The sequence below is a fragment of the Bos indicus genome, chromosome 2, assembly GCF_029378745.1.
Source record: "Bos indicus isolate NIAB-ARS_2022 breed Sahiwal x Tharparkar chromosome 2, NIAB-ARS_B.indTharparkar_mat_pri_1.0, whole genome shotgun sequence".
Lineage (NCBI taxonomy): Eukaryota > Metazoa > Chordata > Mammalia > Artiodactyla > Bovidae > Bos > Bos indicus.
In genome coordinates, this window is record NC_091761.1 from 116,467,422 (window position 1) to 116,475,189 (window position 7,768).

The 7,768-nt window shown below is 39.5% G+C and overlaps 1 pseudogene; it reads left to right on the forward strand.

The window, feature by feature from the left end:
- LOC109576963 (oxysterol-binding protein-related protein 9-like) overlaps positions 1-5,672 on the forward strand; it is a 155,520-nt pseudogene extending 149,848 nt beyond the window's left edge.
- Positions 5,673-7,768: the final 2,096 nt, after the last annotated feature.

Genomic DNA, 7,768 nt, shown 5'->3' on the forward strand with positions numbered 1-7,768 from the left:
CCCACGCCTCTGCCAGAGTCTCCTGGACACTCACGGGCAAGTTTGGCTCAGTCTCTTGTGGGATCACTGCTCCTTTCTCCTGGTTCCTAGGGCACACAAGGTTTGCCAACAAAGGTCCATCTAATCAAAGCTATGGTTTTTCTAGTAGTTATGTATGGATGTGAGAGTTGGACTATAAAGAAAGCTGAGTGTCAAAGAATTGATGCTTTTGAACTGTGGTGTTGTAGAAGACTCTTGAGATTCCCTTGGACTGCAAGAGATCCAACCAGTCCATCCTAAAGGAAATCAGTCCTGAGTGTTCATTCGGAAGGACTGATGCTGAAGCTGAAACTCCAATACCTTGGCCACCTGATGCAGAAGAGCTAACTCATTTGAAAAGACCCTGATGCTGGGAAAGATTGAAGGCATGAGGAGAAGGGGAAGACAGGATGAGATGGTTTGATGGCATCACTGACTCAATGGACGTGAGTTTGAGCAAGCTCTGGGAGTTGGTGATGGACAGGGAAGTCTGGCACGTTCCAGTCCATGGAGTCACAAAGAGTTGGACACAATGAGTGACACTCAATGTGTCTGAACTGAACTGAACTTCCAATAACCATAAATCTTATTTCATTTTATAACATTATACTACCACAAGGGGGGCATCCCAGGTGGCCCTAGGGGTAAAGAACCCACCTGCCAAAACAGGAGATGTAAGAGACACAGGTTTGATCCCTGAGTCGGGAAGATCTGCTAGAGAAGGAAATGGCAACCCAGTCCAGTATTCTTACCTGGAGAATCACAAGGACAGAGGAGCCTGGTGGACTACAGTCCATAGGGTCACAAAGAGTTGGACATGACTGAAGCAACTTAGCATGCACACACGTGCTACAGCAAGGACGTTTAAAATGATGTTAAATACAAGAGGTGATAAGGTAACATTTTCAGTCTCATAGGAAATCTTTAAATACTTCATCATTAAGTATGATATTTTCTATAGAATTTTCTAGATATTCTTTATTAGATTAGAAAGCAATCTTTTATTCCTATGTGTTAAGAGCTTTTCTGGGGAATATAAGTGAATTTCTATACCTTTTCAGATGATGGCAAGGCTTTTCTTTTTATTGAGCTAATGTGAAAAATAACATTAGATTTTAAGGTGTTAAGATGGCTTTGCATTTTGTGAATAATCACTTTTTCATGATGTATTGATATTCTTTTTATACATTGCTGAAAGTGAAAATGAAAGTGAAGGTGCTCAGTTGTGTCCGATTCTTTGCGACCCCATGGACTGTAGCCTACCAGGCTCCTCCCTCCATGGGATTCTCCAGGCGAGAGCACTGGAGTGGGTTGCCATTTCCTCTCCACATTGCTAGATGCAATTTACTCAGCTCTTATGGCATGATTTTTTATTTCAGAATCAAATTTTTTTATATATAAAGTTTTATTCACATGTTTATTTATTTTAGGACTCTACTGCTGTTATGTTTCTCTGGGAATTTAAGCATTTTATCAAAGTTTTTTTTTAACATATTGACATATAGTTGTCAATATTATGCTCAACTGTTTTAAATCACATATGTACATATGTAGGTTAATATATCTTCTTTTATATTTCCAACACTAACAATTAAGCTATCACTTTCTCTCCATCCAACCAGTCTCTCCTCTCCCTTTTTTTCTATCTCCTTTCTCCTCTCTACTTCTTTTTAGATTAGCCTTGCCAGAGACTTATAAAATTTATTAGTATTTTTAAAATTTAATATTATGGATTTGTTAATTTTATTCATTGTGCATTTGTTTTCTTTACCAGTTTCTGCTCTTACCTTTATCTTTTTCCTACTGTTTACATTCTTTGGGTTAATTTGCTCTTTTTTTTTTTTTTCCCCTAAGTTCTTGAGATGGCTACTTAGACCATTATTATTATTTTTTTTTTTAGCCTTCTTCTTTCTTATTTTATACCTGAGGCACCTTCCTCAGCATTGTTTAGTTGCATCCTACATCTTTCTCATAATTATTTATGCTAAACATTTTCTAAATTCCATTTAGTTAATCACTGAGTTGTGTCTGACTCTTTTTTAGCCCATGCACTGAAGCCCACCACGATCCTCTGTCCATGGGATTCTCCAGGCAAGAATACTGGAGTGGGTTGTCATTTCCTTCTCCAGCAGATCTTCCTGACCCAGGAATCGAAACTTGGTCTTCTGCATTTCAGGCAGATTCTTTACTGTCTGAGCCACCAGGGAAGCCTCGCATTTAATTGCTTCTTCCAATCCAAAGATGTCTAGATGTGTATTTCTTAGGGTTCAAAGTTTGATGTTTTAAGATATCTTTTTAAAACTGATTTCTTAATTTTTCTGTGGCATGAAAACGTGCATGCATGTTAAATCATTTCAGTCATGTTCAACTCTTTGCGACCCCATGTACTGTAGCCTGCCAGGTTCCTTTGTCCATGGGATTATCCAGGCATGAATACTGGAGAGGGTTGTCATTTCCTTCTCCAGGGGATCTTCCCAACGCTAGGATCTCTTTCGTCTCCTGCAATGGCAAGCGTGTTATTTACCACTAGCTCCACCTGGGAAGCCCCAAAGTTGGAATTACTATAACATTCTATTGAGATTTATTTTATTGAGCATTATTGTATGATGTTGGTAAATATCACTTGTGCACTTGAAAATAATCTGTATATCACACTATACAATTTCAATTGGTTTACATTTATGAATGGAGATGTTCAAATTTTAAATACCATTTCTTGATTTTCTTTTTCTACTTGAACTCCCAGTTACAGAGAGAAGTATGGTAAAATCTCCCAGAATAACACAAATTGGTCTATTGCTCCTTTTAGTTCTGTCAAATTTTATATATTTGCAGATTTGTAAATTTTAACATATGGTGAGGCTTTTTCTTTTTCTTTTTTTTTGAGGCTTTTTCATAGTGTGCATAATAATTAAAATGAGTAATGTCAGTAGTGAGAGTTAATTATTATCTTCAGCAATATGGAACTATTGGTAACCTGTACAAAATTAATTTTGCTGGAGTGATAAAAACTAAAGGCTAATTAAAGTGCAATCAAGAGAGGATGAAAGGAGACTTGATGAGACCAACTGCACCGCAGCGGCGATTCGGCTGAGGGCAGCAAAGAGGGGTGCTCGGAAGTGGTCCTCAGCTTCCTCCCCTGGAGTTACAGAGAGCAGGGGTCTTGGCGAATGGCTTTCTTGCTGGTCACTTGTGGAGTGAGTAGACCCAGAGGGTCTGGGAGAGGGGCCGGCTCCCATCCCTGGGTTCCCAGGGACCCTGCTGCTTGCCTAGGCTGTGGGCGCGAGTGTGAGATTCTCTCCCTGCCTCCATCCCGCCACCACCTGGGAGTTTGGATTCAGGATTTGTTCCTAGTCTCCAAGACTTTGATAACAAACTTACAGAAGCTGATGCTTATCTACAAATCTTGTTAGTTGAAGCTTTTTGATGACAAACTTCAAAACTGCAGAGATGATGAGCAGAGAAAGAAAATTGAAACCCTCAAAGAGACAACAAATAGCTTGGTAGAATCAATTAAACACTGCATTGTATTGCTGCAGATCGCTAAAAGCACTATTAATCCTGTGGATGCAATATATCAACCTGGTCCCTTGGAAGCTGTGGTCAACACAGTGCCTTCCCAGACTGTCTTACCTCCAGAACCTACTCTGAGTTGTGTGATTCAGAGCAGCATCCATCTTCTGTACCAGTTGGACCTGTATTAGCAACCTTGGGACATCATCAGACTCCAACACCAAATAGTACAGGCAGTGGCCACTCACCACCTAGTAGCAGTCTGACTTCTCCAAGCCATGTCAACTTGTCTCCAAACACAGTCCCAGAGTTCTCTTACTCTAGCAGTGAAGATGAATTCTATGATGCAGATGAATTCCTTCAGAGTGGCTCATCCCCAAAGCGCTTAATAGATCTGCCTGCATCTGCCTCAGTCTTGACACACAGTGGCTCAGGAAATAGTCTAAAGTTCCTAGATACCACAAATCACTTAATTCTTCCATGTCCAATGGAACAAGCGATCCTGACCTTTTTGATTCACATGATTATAGAAATGACCAAGGGGAGGCAGGGTCGATGGAAAAGCACAAGAGTGTTATCATGCATCTGTTGTCACAAGTTAGACTTGAAATGGATCTTATGAAGGTAGTTCTTTCAACATTTATTCTTGAAAGAAGATCTCTTTTAGAAATGTACGCAGACTTTTGCACATCCGGATCTACTTGTGAGTATTAGTGACCAGAAGGATGGCAGAGACTGAATGGTTCAGGTTGTGAAATGGTATTTCTCAGCCTTTCACACAGGAAGGAGAGGATCAGTTGGCAAAAAGCCATACAACCCCATTTTGGGTGAAATCTTTCAGTGTCACTGAACATTATCAAATGATACTGAAGAGAATGTTGGGCTAGTTTCAGAAGGACCAGTTCCCTGGGTTTCCAAGAATAGTGTAACATTCGTGGCTGAGCAGATTTCTCATTATCCACCCATTTCAGCCTTTTATGCTGAGTGTTTTAATAAAAAGATACAATCCAATGCTCATATCTGGACCAAATCAAAATTCCTCAGGATGTCAATTGGGGTGCACAACACAGGGCAGGGCTGTGTCTCGTGTCTAGAGCATGATGAATGTTACATTCTCACATTCCCCAGTGTTTACAGTGCCCTGGGTGGAACTAGGTGGAGAATGCAATATTAGTTGTTCCAAATCTGCCTATAGTGCAAACATCATCTTCCACACTAAACCTTTCTATGGGGGCAAGAAGCACAAAATTACCACTGAGATTTTTTTCCCAAATGACAAGAAGTCTTCCTGTTCAATTGAAGGGGAATGGAATGGTGTAATGTATGCAGAATACTCAACAGGGGAAAATGCAGTTTTTATAGATACCAAGAAGTCGCGTATAATCAAGAGGAAAGTGAGGAAGCTGGAAGATCAGAAAGAGTATGAATCCCACTGCCTTTGGAAGGATGTCACTCTCAACTTAAAAATCAGAGACATTGATGCAGCATCTGAAGCCAAGCATAGACTTGAAGAAAGACAAAGAGCAGAAGCCTGAGAAAGGAAGGAAAAGGAAATTCAATGGGAGACAAGATTGTTTCATGAAGATGGAGAATTCTGGGTTTTTGATGAACTATTACTGAAATGTCTCGGTGCTGCCAAGCATTAGGTTGGGAAACCCAAAGTTTGCTCCTGGTTCCAGGGCAGGAGGCATAATTAAGCAACAATCCTCCTCTGGGAGAACCTATTCACTCTCTTCTTATTGCAGTGGTTCCTGTCTCAGGGATACTGGACTTTCTGAGGCAAATGAACAATTAAAGTGAGCAAAGCTTCCCTTTTTCCTGTCTGTGGCAGTTACAATGTTGATTTTGGTCTTGAGAAAAACTTCAGGTTTTGAAAACAAGATGTCTGCTCCTTTTCCAAATCCCATGGTGTAAATCCCAGTCTTAAACTCTGCATTCCAGTACTGCTATTGAGATATACAACATCTGTTTCCTAGTTCAAATAATCTTGGGTTCTATATATACATATATATAATATAGCTGACACCAGATTTTTCATAAATACTCCATTTACTGTAAATATCAGTTTCTCTGAGTTGTTTTAGAAAATTTAGCATAATGTATTAAAATCATGTGTTAGGAAATTTCATGGTCTCACCTACAATAACTTTTATTTTGAAATTGAACTATTATTTTATTAAATTGTATCTAACTCTGGACTACAGTTCAATTATACTCAATGCTTCTTAAGGTTTCATAAACTAATTTTTCTAACCTTAAAAAAAAGAGAGAGAGGATGAAAGGAAACACATGGATATGGAGTTATAACAATTACATTCAAAGATTTGTTCATTCAGTAAGGGCATAAAAATGTGATGGTGACCAGAGAAAAAATGAAATTAAGGGACATTGTGTGTGTGGATGTGTGTACTTAGGAAGTTCATAAGCATGTTTTTATGCAGGTGAGAATGTTATGCAGAGAGATATTTGAGGACTAATTTCGAAAGCAGTTTCCTGAGAGAATCTGGAACCAAGTTCAATGTTGAAGAGTTGATGCATTAGGGCGAAGAAGAGAAAATGGACACACATGTGAATAGATCAGTCAGTTTTGTGTTGGAAACACGTGGAAAGTTTCTCCTCACTGTTTCTGTTTTCTCTGTGAAATAAGAAGAATGGTCATCATCTGAGAATGAAGGGGGGCAAGAGGTCTTGGGGATTGCAATTAGAAGAGCATGTGGAGTAGTTTTATGACATAGTGAGAGAATAAAGAAGTATGAAAATATAGTAGGATGGTAAGACATCAGTGAATACCTCTGAAGATGGTAGTTATGAGTGGGATTCGCTTTATGTCCCACAAATAGAAAACCCTGAACAGCAGAGGTTGTATATTCTAAATTAGCAGTGGGTCACAAGATTCTTTTCTCTTTTCTAGATGAAATTATGCTGTTTGGACGCTTGTCTGGGGTCATCTATTGCATGTCTCAATTTAGTGCTAATTGCTAGACCATCATTTTTGTGTCTATTGTAAATTTCCTGAAGATTTTGGAAACCAATTAATGCTCAATCCTGAGTGTTGTAAAGTGTTGGTTTTTATTTTGTTTCTGTAGGCAGTCAGGAAGGACTGAGCAGGTGATTTTAACAGATGGCATTTTTGAACCGAAAGAAGTGAGAAGACTAATTTATTAGCCACCTGATAACACAGTCCTTTGTTGCTGTTTAGTTGCTAAATCATGTCCGACTCTGCAACCCCATGGAAGGTAGCTCTCTAGGCTCCTCTACCCATGGGATTTCCCAGGCAAAAATAGTGGAGTAGATTGCCATTTCCTTCTCCAAGGGATCTTACCAACCCAGGGATCCAATCCCCATCTCCTGCTTTGGCAGGTGAATTCTTTACCACTGAGCCACTAGGGAAGCCCTGGCACATTCCTAAGTTATACAAATGCCTTTGTATCTTACAGAAATCTCACACACAGACCATCATTTTCTGTTTTGTAACTTCTTGCATCCTTTTCACTGAATGTTTAAATACCAGTGGGATTGTGACTCTTCCAAAGCTGCTGTCCAATGGACTCAGTTGGTACTTTTCCGCATCTCAGGGTCATCTAAAAGTCAGTGCTCCTTCATGATCAGATAGGTTTATTTTTGTGCTCACTTAAAGTGTCTTAAAACTAATTTATGTGATAGATTAAAGTGACCAAAAAAACCCCAAAACACCTTAGGCACAGTCATTTCACTTAGTGCAACAGATTTCCAAAATAAAACAGCTTTTATTTCACCATACTATCCTCAGGAGAATCAGATACTGCTTGCCTGTTAAGTCCTTCACACATCATTAGTTCCCAAGCAAGAGGGTGATAAATCTCACAACAGAACTAGTTCAGTGCACATAGGAAAAAAAAGAAAAAAACAGAGCCGAAATGATAACTGATTTGCACACAGACAGTAGGCACTGTTAAAAATACATACTAAGTTTATATACATATTTTGGTTAGTAAAGAAAAATGTAATCCATATGAAAGCTGAAGGATATAAGCTCAAATACCACTTCATAACTCTCCTCCCTCACTTCGTACTAACAAGTCCATCTTGGGGCCTTACTGTTGCAGGAAGGGGGAACCCCTTCCAGAGCCCAAAACTGGGCTCTTGTCTAACACTAGGAAATGAATTGTCCGAGGAGATGCATGTGCTGACAAAGCAAGAGATTTTATTGGGAAAGGGCACCCAGGTGGAGAGCAGTAGGGTAAGGAACCCAGGAGAA